Source organism: Anabrus simplex, chromosome 1, assembly GCF_040414725.1.
Source record: "Anabrus simplex isolate iqAnaSimp1 chromosome 1, ASM4041472v1, whole genome shotgun sequence".
In the NCBI taxonomy this organism is placed as follows: Eukaryota; Metazoa; Arthropoda; class Insecta; order Orthoptera; family Tettigoniidae; genus Anabrus; species Anabrus simplex.
The window spans coordinates 183,583,589-183,593,219 of NC_090265.1; the positions used below are offsets into that span (position 1 = coordinate 183,583,589).

General features: G+C 44.4%; 1 non-coding gene across 1 annotated transcript; it reads left to right on the forward strand.

Moving 5' to 3' along the window:
- Nucleotides 1-8,044: 8,044 nt before the first annotated feature.
- TRNAH-GUG (transfer RNA histidin (anticodon GUG)) lies at nucleotides 8,045-8,116 on the forward strand. The gene has a single exon. It is a non-coding gene; the product is annotated as a tRNA-His (tRNA).
- Nucleotides 8,117-9,631: the final 1,515 nt, after the last annotated feature.

The window sequence follows — 9,631 nt, forward strand, 5'->3', positions numbered from 1 at the left end:
GTCTTGTCGCGATACGGAAGAGCGCTACAAACTAACAGTTCTTCTACACGCTGCCAGAGGTCCCCAGACGCTAGTGAACATCGTAGGAAACGGAGCGAGACCACCAGAGTTTGAGATTTCTGATCTTATTGAGCAGTAAGGAACACTGCTGCTTGTTCCTCGTAGCCGTGATCGTCTAGTGGTTAGGACATTGCGTTGTGGCAGCAATAACCCAGGTTCGAATCCTCGTCACGGCATGAGCACAAATTTTGTACCTCAGCTTTCCTCATTTTGATTATTGATATTTATGTACAATATATATTCGACAGGCTTGCCGATTAACAAGGAGATTCCAATTCAGGAGTGGAATGTTTACAATAAAGGAAGTGTCAAATTTCCCTTAAAACATTCAGTTCCTTAAATCTCCATGGGTAGATCGATTAGTCGTCACTCATTTTCCGAGGTATAGATTTCGATATTGGCTTGGTTCTATTGCATTTGAGGATGATTAAATGCCTTCCACTTCCGGCGTGCTAGAAAACTCCTGTGGGAAAAAATTCCTACACCCTGGCGTCTCTTAGAAAACATGCAAATGAGAGAGCGTTGACATAAAGCAAAAATATTACAAATATTTTCATGGTTTTAAAACCCACTATTGGCCATCTATGAACTATGAAATATTTGCTTAGATTCGTGGTGAAATGGAAAATATTTTAATCGTTGTTTCACGCCTTTAAATCCACAAACAAAATTACAATATCTTATACCACAGCAAAAATGTCCTTCTTTCTTTCTTTCTTTCTTTCTTTCTTTCTTTCTTTCTTTCATTCTATCTTTCTTTCTTTCTTTCTTTGTTTCTTTCTTTCTTAAACTGTTTACCGTCCAGGGTTGGTTTTTCCTCAGATTCATCGAGAGATCCCACCCCTACCTCCCCAATGGCAGTGTGCTGGAACGTGAGACTTTGGATCGAGGATACAACTGGGCAGGACGACGAGTATTTCGCCAAGGTTTCCTCACCTGCAATATTGAACAGGAGAGATGTACATGATAGGAAGGGATAGGCAAGGAAGGAGGCGGCCGTGACCTAAGGTACCATCCAGACATTTGCTTGGAGAAGAATTGAGAAACCACGGAAAACCACTTCGAGGATGGCTGTGGTGGGAATCGAAACCCGAAATTTCTCCTACTTGCTATTAAACTTTATTGACGTCATAAAATAGAGTTTCCTGTTTTATCTTGATGCTGGGATTTCCAATGCATATTCTCAGTGTCATAATTGGATATCCACTAATTATACTCGACAGTTTGTTATAATGGGCGAGATACTGGTCCTCCTTCCCAGTTGTATCCCCGACCCAAGTCCCATACTCCGCAACAATGCCTTGAGGCGGCAGCGGTGGGATTCCTCACGGTTACGTCTCAAATCTCACGAATCTCAAAACTCACGGGTCTCAAAACTCACGGACTGATAACATTAGAAAATAGTATCAAAACTCACTGACTGTCCGCCTCTGTGATATAGTGGTTAGTGCGATTAGCTGCCACCCCCAGAGGCCCGCGTTCGATTCCCGGCTCTTCCACGAAATTTGGAAAGTGGTACGAGGGCTGGAACGGAGTCCACTCAGCCTCGGGAGTTCAACTGAGTAGAGGGGGTTCGATTCCCTCCTCAGCCATCCTGGAAGTGGTTTTCCGTGGTTTCCCACTTCTCCCCCAGGCAAATGCCGAAATGGTACCTAACTTAAGGCCACGGTTGCTTCCTTGTCTATCCCTTCCAAAACTTCCCACCCCCACCCCCCACCCCCCACCCCTGTTCAGCATAGCAGGTGTGGCCGCCTGGGCGAGGTAATGGTCATCCTCCCAGTTGTATCCCCGACCCAGAGTCTGAAGCCTCATGACACTGCCCTTGAGGCGGTAGAGGTGGGATCCCTCGCTGAGTCCGAGGGAAAAACCAACCCTGGAGGGTAAGCAGATTACGAAAGAACGAACGAACTCACGGACTGATATCAGTAGAAAATAGTATCAAAACTCACGGACTGATATCAGCAGAAAATAGTATCAAATCTCACGGACTGATATCAGTAGAAAATAGTATCAAAACTCACGGACTGATATCAGTAGATTATAGTATCGAAACTCACGGACCGATATCAGAAGAAAATAGTATCGAAACTCACGGACTGATATCAGTAGAAAATAGTATCAAAACTCACGGACTGATATCAGTAGAAAATAGTATCGAAACTCACGGACTGATATCAGTAGAAAATAGTATCAAAACTCACGACTACAAACTCGTAGCTAAACTGACATCCTAATGAGTCTCAGAATTCACGACTCCGGACAGCAGGTGCGTGCGATGACCCCAGGAGGATTGAGGTGCGCGGTGACTTGCACTGCATTTTAACCCCTGTTTGTCCACCCACTTCTAGAATGGGACACCCATGTATTGTTAAGTGGAATTATCACTAGGATGCGGATACTTATATAATTACATATTTCATTCCTTTACTTGAAAACCACTGAAAATGAGAAATGTCGACGGATTGTGATTCTGATATGCTTATACTTGGGTATCGCTCTCATATTTTTACATATTCTTAGTGATACTACGTATGTTACATATTATGTGAAGAATGTAACATTTTTTTACATATAAAGAATATTAACTTTATTTAGTAACCCTTATTTCATTTTCTATGCATGAGTGCAACAGGAAATTATCTTCTTCTTCTTCTTCTTCTTCTTCTTCTTCTTCTTCTTCTCCTCCAAATCTCTTATGCCCGGTTTCTGGAACGTGAGATATCGAACCTATAGCGGTATCGAGTGGTTAACTTGTGTTTTGGCGTTGCACGAACGTAAGATACATCTATCGGTTCGACAAATCGCTTGCTAACTTAGAGGGCCCTGAGCAGGAGATATCTATTTGTTAACTTGCTGGGCGCGTGCGCAGTACTTCAGTATCAGCAGCTAACATTGCGTTTGTTAAGATTTTCTATGGCTTTCTCATCTTCTTCCGTCGGCCTAATGTTCTAATGAACTATACAGTAGTGAAAATGAATTCAAAGACAGACTGAGGCTAAACAAATATACTGTCGTAGTTATGGTAGAGGTTACAGGCGACAATTTGCGTCCTGTGACAAATCATTTTCCATTGTCCCCTGTTGATCAATTATTAATTACGATAACCTTTAAGATTCAGTACTACTGCGTCTTGTCATATTTGTATCTGTGACTGCATTCGTGTCCATAAAAGCACTGGTACCAGTAACTGAGTATAACAGATAATTACACATTTATCGTAGTAGGCCTACTGCAGGCCTTCTTGCATTGGCAGTGAGCATATACTTTTATCGTGGGATTGTTTTTAATTAACGATATTACATTACAAGGAACTAACAGGTTATATAATTATGTTAATTACGCGATGTATGTCGTTATACTTTGATCAAACAATGTTCATATTTTGTAATAACAGGGAAGAGATACGGTATACTTATAAGGCTCAGTGCAAACTGGATTGCGCGTGACATGTGCCATTCGTGTGCATATTTCATTAGAAATCCTCAAACAATATAAAATTCTTCTGACAGTCCTTAAACAACACGAAACTGACACCCACTTCTGCAAGAACTAGTCGAATATCCATTTCTTCCTGCATGGCAAAGAGGGGATAATAGGAGCTGCACAGAAAGTTCAAATGCGATGCATTACTTGTGCGCATGCGCCTGACAATCTAGGGAACACACCTAATGCTCAAAAACAAAGCAGTACGAGGGGTGGCATCTAGTGTGTATTTATGAAACTCGATCAACGAGCCAATAGTTGACAGTTCGATAAGTTAGCTGCTGTTCCGCTGTGCAACGCAGCGAAGATTTATCGAGTCGACAGCTGTAACAAAGTAATAGTTATCGGAAAGATATCTCATCTTTCCAGAAACCGGGCATTTAATCTGTTTACCGTCCAGGGTTGGTTTTTCCCTCGGACTCAGCGAGGGATCCCACCTCTACCGCCTCAAGTGCAGTGTCCTGGAGCATGAGACATTGGGTCGTGGGATGCAACAGGGAGGGGGAGGGTGACCAGTGCTCGCCCAGGCGGCCGCACCTGCTATGCTGAACAGGAGCCTTGTGGGGGATGGGAAGATTGGAAGGGATACATAAGAAAGGGAGATGGAAGTGGCCGTAGCCTTAAGTTAGGTACCATCACGTCATTTGCCTGGAGGAGGGAGTGGGAAACCACGGAAAACCACTTCCAGGAAAGCTGAGGTGGGAATCGAACCCACCTCTACTCAGTTGACCTCCCGAGGCTGAGTGGATCCCGTTCCAGCCCTCGTATCACATTCCAAATTTCGTGGTAGAGCCGGGAATCGAACCCGGGCCTCCGGGGGTGGAAGCTAATGGCACTAACCACTACACCACAGAGGCGGTGCAGTAGTTTTTATCGGACTTAAGGCTACCGCTTCATTCTCTCTTCCTTGTCTATCCCTTCCAATCTTCCCAACCCCCCGCAAGGCGCCTGTTCAGCATAGCAGATGAGGCCGCTTGAGCGAGCTGCTGGTCATCCTTCCCAGTTGTATCCCACAACCCGATGTCTGAAGCTCCAGGACACTGCCCTTGAGGCGGTAGAGGTAGAATTCCTCGCTGAGTCAGAGGGAAAAACCGACCCTGGAGGGTAAGCAGATTGAGAGAGAAAGAAAGAAAGAAAGAAAGGAAGGAAGAAAGAAGCATATTAAACCTCTGACTCATTTTTAAAAAATGTGTACGGGTGGTACACCCGCCCCGTGCATTTAAATCAAGCGCCTTTTATAAGGCCATCTAGAACTGGGTCGTCTAACTGTTTAATACAAGAGGTTTGGACATTTCTCGACAGATGTCGCTACTTTCAACATCTATAGCGCCCTGTGGGGTGAAGATGAACTATTAATTTGCAAAGTATTTTGTATGTCAAGGTTTCCTAATCTGAATTGTTTATAGTTCGTTTTTTGTATTCAAAAGTTATTTACACTTCTATCTCTTTCCAGCAAGTAAAAATTTCTACCAATGAAAATATTCGTAGATTTATTTAAGTAACCAATCACGGTTTTTGATATTTATTTGATTGTCCAATGAAAATTGTGGGTGTGTCAGGGTTTCGACTCAGATAAATCTGGAACCTTCCTCTCCGCTGCAAAAGCTGGCACATTTCGGGCCATGTTGTCTTTTGTGATCGCTGCAGTCTAGAATGTGTTTGTCGGAGGCAGGGGGAAAGGGCTCCCCCGTCCATCTTTGGAAGGTCAACTAGCTCAAGGTAATGGCAGATTCTGCTTAACAACGTAATAGTCTTTGAACGCTAGCTCGAGGGGAAGGTTTCAAATGTCTTTCGCAATGTAGCTTTTGTTTATTAATGCAAATTTCAAACAAGTCTAAAGAACTTACTCGAATTTAGGGAATAAAGAGTGAGGTACCCTCTTGTATTCGCTCTCAACTTGATATTGAGGTGACTACGATTTTGTAACCTTTAAAATCTATCTAGTCACCTCCGTAGTCTAGGCTTAGCCTTTGTAACATCGGGCCATAAGTCCAAGTAGGGTAAATTTCAAGGAGTGCAAGAGTTAGCCGCCTACCATTTGATGTTCGGCCAGTAACTTTGACCCTTTGTTTTTAAACAAGGGCAGGTAGAATGGGTACTTGTTACCCCTGTTACAGTTAACCTTATTTAAATCATTTTAAAGGCAAATCTGACTGTTGACCAGTTGGTGAATACTGTTTAATTTGTTAAATGTAGGTTGTGTCTTTGATAGGCCTAGAAAGTGTAAATTTGTAGAGCAGAGAAGCTCTTAGTCCGCCTCTGTGGTGTAGTAGTTAGTGTGATTAGCTGCCACCCTCGAAGGCCCGGGTTCGATTCCCGGCTCTGCCACGAAATTTGAAAAGTGGTACGAGGGCTGGAACGGGTTCCACTCAGCCTTGGGAGGGCAACTGAGTAGAGGTGGGTTCGGTTCCCACCTCAGCCATCCTGGAAGTGGTTTTCTGTGATTTCCCATTTCTCCTCCAGGCAAATGCCGGGATGGTACCTAATTTAAGGCCACGGCCGCTTCCTTCCCTCTTCCTTGTCTATCCCTTCCAATCTTCCCATCCCCCACCAAGGCCCCTGTTCAGCATAGCAGATGAGGCCGCCTGGGCGAGGTACTGGTCATCCTCCCCAGTTGTATCCCAAGACCCATTGTCTCACGCTCCAGGACACTGCCCTCGAGGCGGCAGAGGTGGGATCCTTCTCTGAGTCCGAGGGAAAAACCAACCCTGGAGGGTAAACAGATTAAGAAAGAAGAGAAGCTCTTCTACTGATGTAAAAATTGGGAGAGCCGTCGCCTTGATTGTTGGTTGAAAGAAACAGTAGCGCTCATGTAAAATTTGTAATTAGTGATCTTCAAGCTCTGTTTGTTAATTGGTTCTTTGTTGATTTTTCTGATTTTCTAAGATTGTAACCCAGCTCACGAGGTAGATTTTTCACCTGACTTGTTATTTGCTTAGCAAAGTGTAAAGTTTAAGATAGAAAAGGAAAAAAAAAACAAGCAGAGAAAGTAATATAACTCCAATTTTAATTTAATCTTCTGACTGTGTTATAATCTCACATTCATGCCCGCACCTTCTTTCACCTCTGTAAACCTCGGTATCTTCGTAACAATATGAATTAGGCGAGTTTAGGAAATGTTGTCCCTTTTGGATGTGTGTATAAAATGGTGAGAGAAATCTGGAAGCTATCCCTGAAGGGGGAGGCGGGCCTCTTAGATGGTGACGCCGTCTCCCAAGCCGGGAGATTTTTGACGGTGAAGGAGATGCTCGGAGAAGGTGATGGGGCTGGTGGCCCTTGCCTATACTAGGAACTGTTCCGGCATTCGCGTCAGTGCAGGAGAATGGGAAACCACGGAAAACCATTCTCAGGACAGCCGACGGTTGGGGCCAGCCGTGAGGTCCAGCCCAGTCCCGTCTACCGAATGCAGAGGCGTAGAGCCTTGGCCACCCGTCCTCTTGATACTTCTTGTCCTGTATCATGTAGATGTGCAGCAACTGCTGTTTTTTCTTGCTTCTGTAGCCGAAGTCACCAGGTGTTCTTGAAATATTGAAATCTGTCCTATGTAAAATCATTCACAGTTTTAATAGGTGATTTTATAAACACCAGTCTGTTTGAATTTATCTGGTGTATTGAATGAGGATCCGCCTCTGTGGTGTAGTGGTTAGTGTGATTAGCTGCCACCCCAGAGGTCCGAGTTCGATTCCCGGCTCTGCTACGAAATTTTAAAAGTAGTACGAGGGCTGGAACGGGGTGCACTCAGCCTCGGGAGGTCAACTGAGTAGAGGAGGGTTCGATTCCCTCCTCAGTCATCCTGGAAGTGGACTTCCGTGGTTTCCCACTTCTCCTCCAGGCAAATACCGGGATGGTACCTTACTTAAGGCCACGGCCACTTCCCTCCCTCTTCCTTGTCTGTCCCTTCCAAAAACAGACTAATCTCACCCATTAAGTTTAAAGAAGGAGGCGCAGCTATATTAGAAGAACTAAGGAGAAATCAGCATATAGCCATCGAAGGTATAAAATTCATCAAACCTTTACTTACTAACATTCTTCGTCTTCCATCCCTCCCACAAAGCCCCTGTTGAGTATAGCAGGTGAGGCCGCCTGAGCAAGGTACTGGTCCTTCTCCCCAGTTGTATGCCCGACCCAGAGTCTGAAGCTCCAGGATACTGCCCTTGAGATGGGATTCCTCTCTGAGTCCGAGGGAAAAACCGATCCTAGAGGGTAAACAGATTACGAACGAACGTCTTGCCCAGATTGTTTATGGTTGAGAAGCTGAAGAGTGTATTTTATTTCTTGAGGGCTCTGGCTATTTGGTATGACATTTGATGGGAAATTATTTATGTTTTAAATGCCACAATACGGATGCCGGACGGTAGTTACAAGGAAACAGTTCCTCAAGTAGCTCCTAGAGTGCATATGACGCGGAATTTGACAGCAGAGAAATGGAGCGAGACCACTTAGTTATAGTACCAGTAGCTGTAATACAGTACTAAAACAACGACATTACGTGCTTCTCGTAGCCGTGATCGTCTAGTGGTTAGGACATTGCGTTGTGGCCGCAATAACCCAGGTTCGAATCCTGGTCACGGCAGGGAGCACAATTTTATTGCACAAATTATTCGATTAGATGTCCCAGAAAGCATAACTGTATGCAAAGTATGTTGATCATCCGTCACAGCTTCGTAGTTCAAATGTCTGAAATAATATTCTTCGAGCTAAATTCCCGGTTATTCGATAATCTACTTTCTTCCTTTCTTAATCTGTCTACCCTACAGGGTTGGTTTTTCCCTCGGACTTAGCGAGGGATCCCACCTCTGGAGTGCGAGACATTGGGTCGCGGGATACAACTGGGGAGGATGACCAGTACCTCGCCCAGGCGGCCTCATCGGCTATGCTGAACAGGGGCCTAGGTGGGGGATGGGAAGATTGGAAGGGATAGACAAGGAAGAGGGAAGGAAGCGGCCGTGGTCTTAAGTTAGGTACCATCCCGACATTTGCCTGGAGGAGAAGTAGGAAACCACGGAAAACCACTTCCAGGATGGCTGAGGTGGGAATCGAACCCACTTCTGTTCAGTTGACCTCCCGAGGCTGAGTGGACCCTGTTCCAGCCCTCATACCACTTTTTCAAATTTCGTGGTAGAGCCGGGAATTGAACCCGGGCCTCTGGGGGTGGGAGCTAATCACACTAACCAATACACCACAGAGGTGGACTTGATGATTTACTTAATCTCTTAATGTCATTTTAATTTGTAATTATGTGCTTCTAAATTATAATAATGTCCGCCTCTATACTGTAGTGGTTAGTGTGATTCGCTGCTGCCCCGGAGGCCCGGGTTCGATTCCCGGCTCTGCCACGAAATTTGAAATGTGGTACGAGATCTGGTACTGGATCCACTCAGCCTTGGGAGGTCCTAACTCAGCCAACCTCGAAGTGTTTTTTCGTGGTTTCCCACTTCTCCTCCAGGCAAATTCCGAAGTGGTACGTAAGTTCAGTTTCTTATCTATCCTTTCCAATCTTCCCATCCCCCATTTTCTGCTGTTCAGCATAGCAGGTGACGGCGCCCGGGCGAGGTATGGTCCTCTTCCCTAGTTGTTTCCCCCCGACCCATAGACTAATGCTCTAGGACACTGGCCTTGACGCGGTAGATGTGGGATCGTTCGCTGATTCCGAGGGAAAAATGAATCCTGGAGTGTGAAAAGATTAAGAAAGAATGAGAGAAAGGAAATTATAATATGTGCTTAAATTTAGCCTACGAGATTGCCACATTGGAAGCTAGAAATTGGTTTATTAATCATGATTGTGTACAACTGAGCGAAGAAAGAAGGCGAATAGGAAAACTTATCATCTGCAAGGACAACTTTATTAACACAACGTTATCTTTCCATGTAAATAGACTTATTCTTTTTCGAACATTAACAAAATAAACTGCCATCTCTGTATACAACATTACTCTGGTCATTATAATTATATTCAGTGGTGGGAAAAGTAAAAAATAGAAATAGTTGGGCATAATTACTGTTGCCCGAAAAAATATTTAAATATAATTACTGATTACTTTTTTAAGTCAGGATGTTTAGTAGGAACACACGTCCATTGGACGTGATG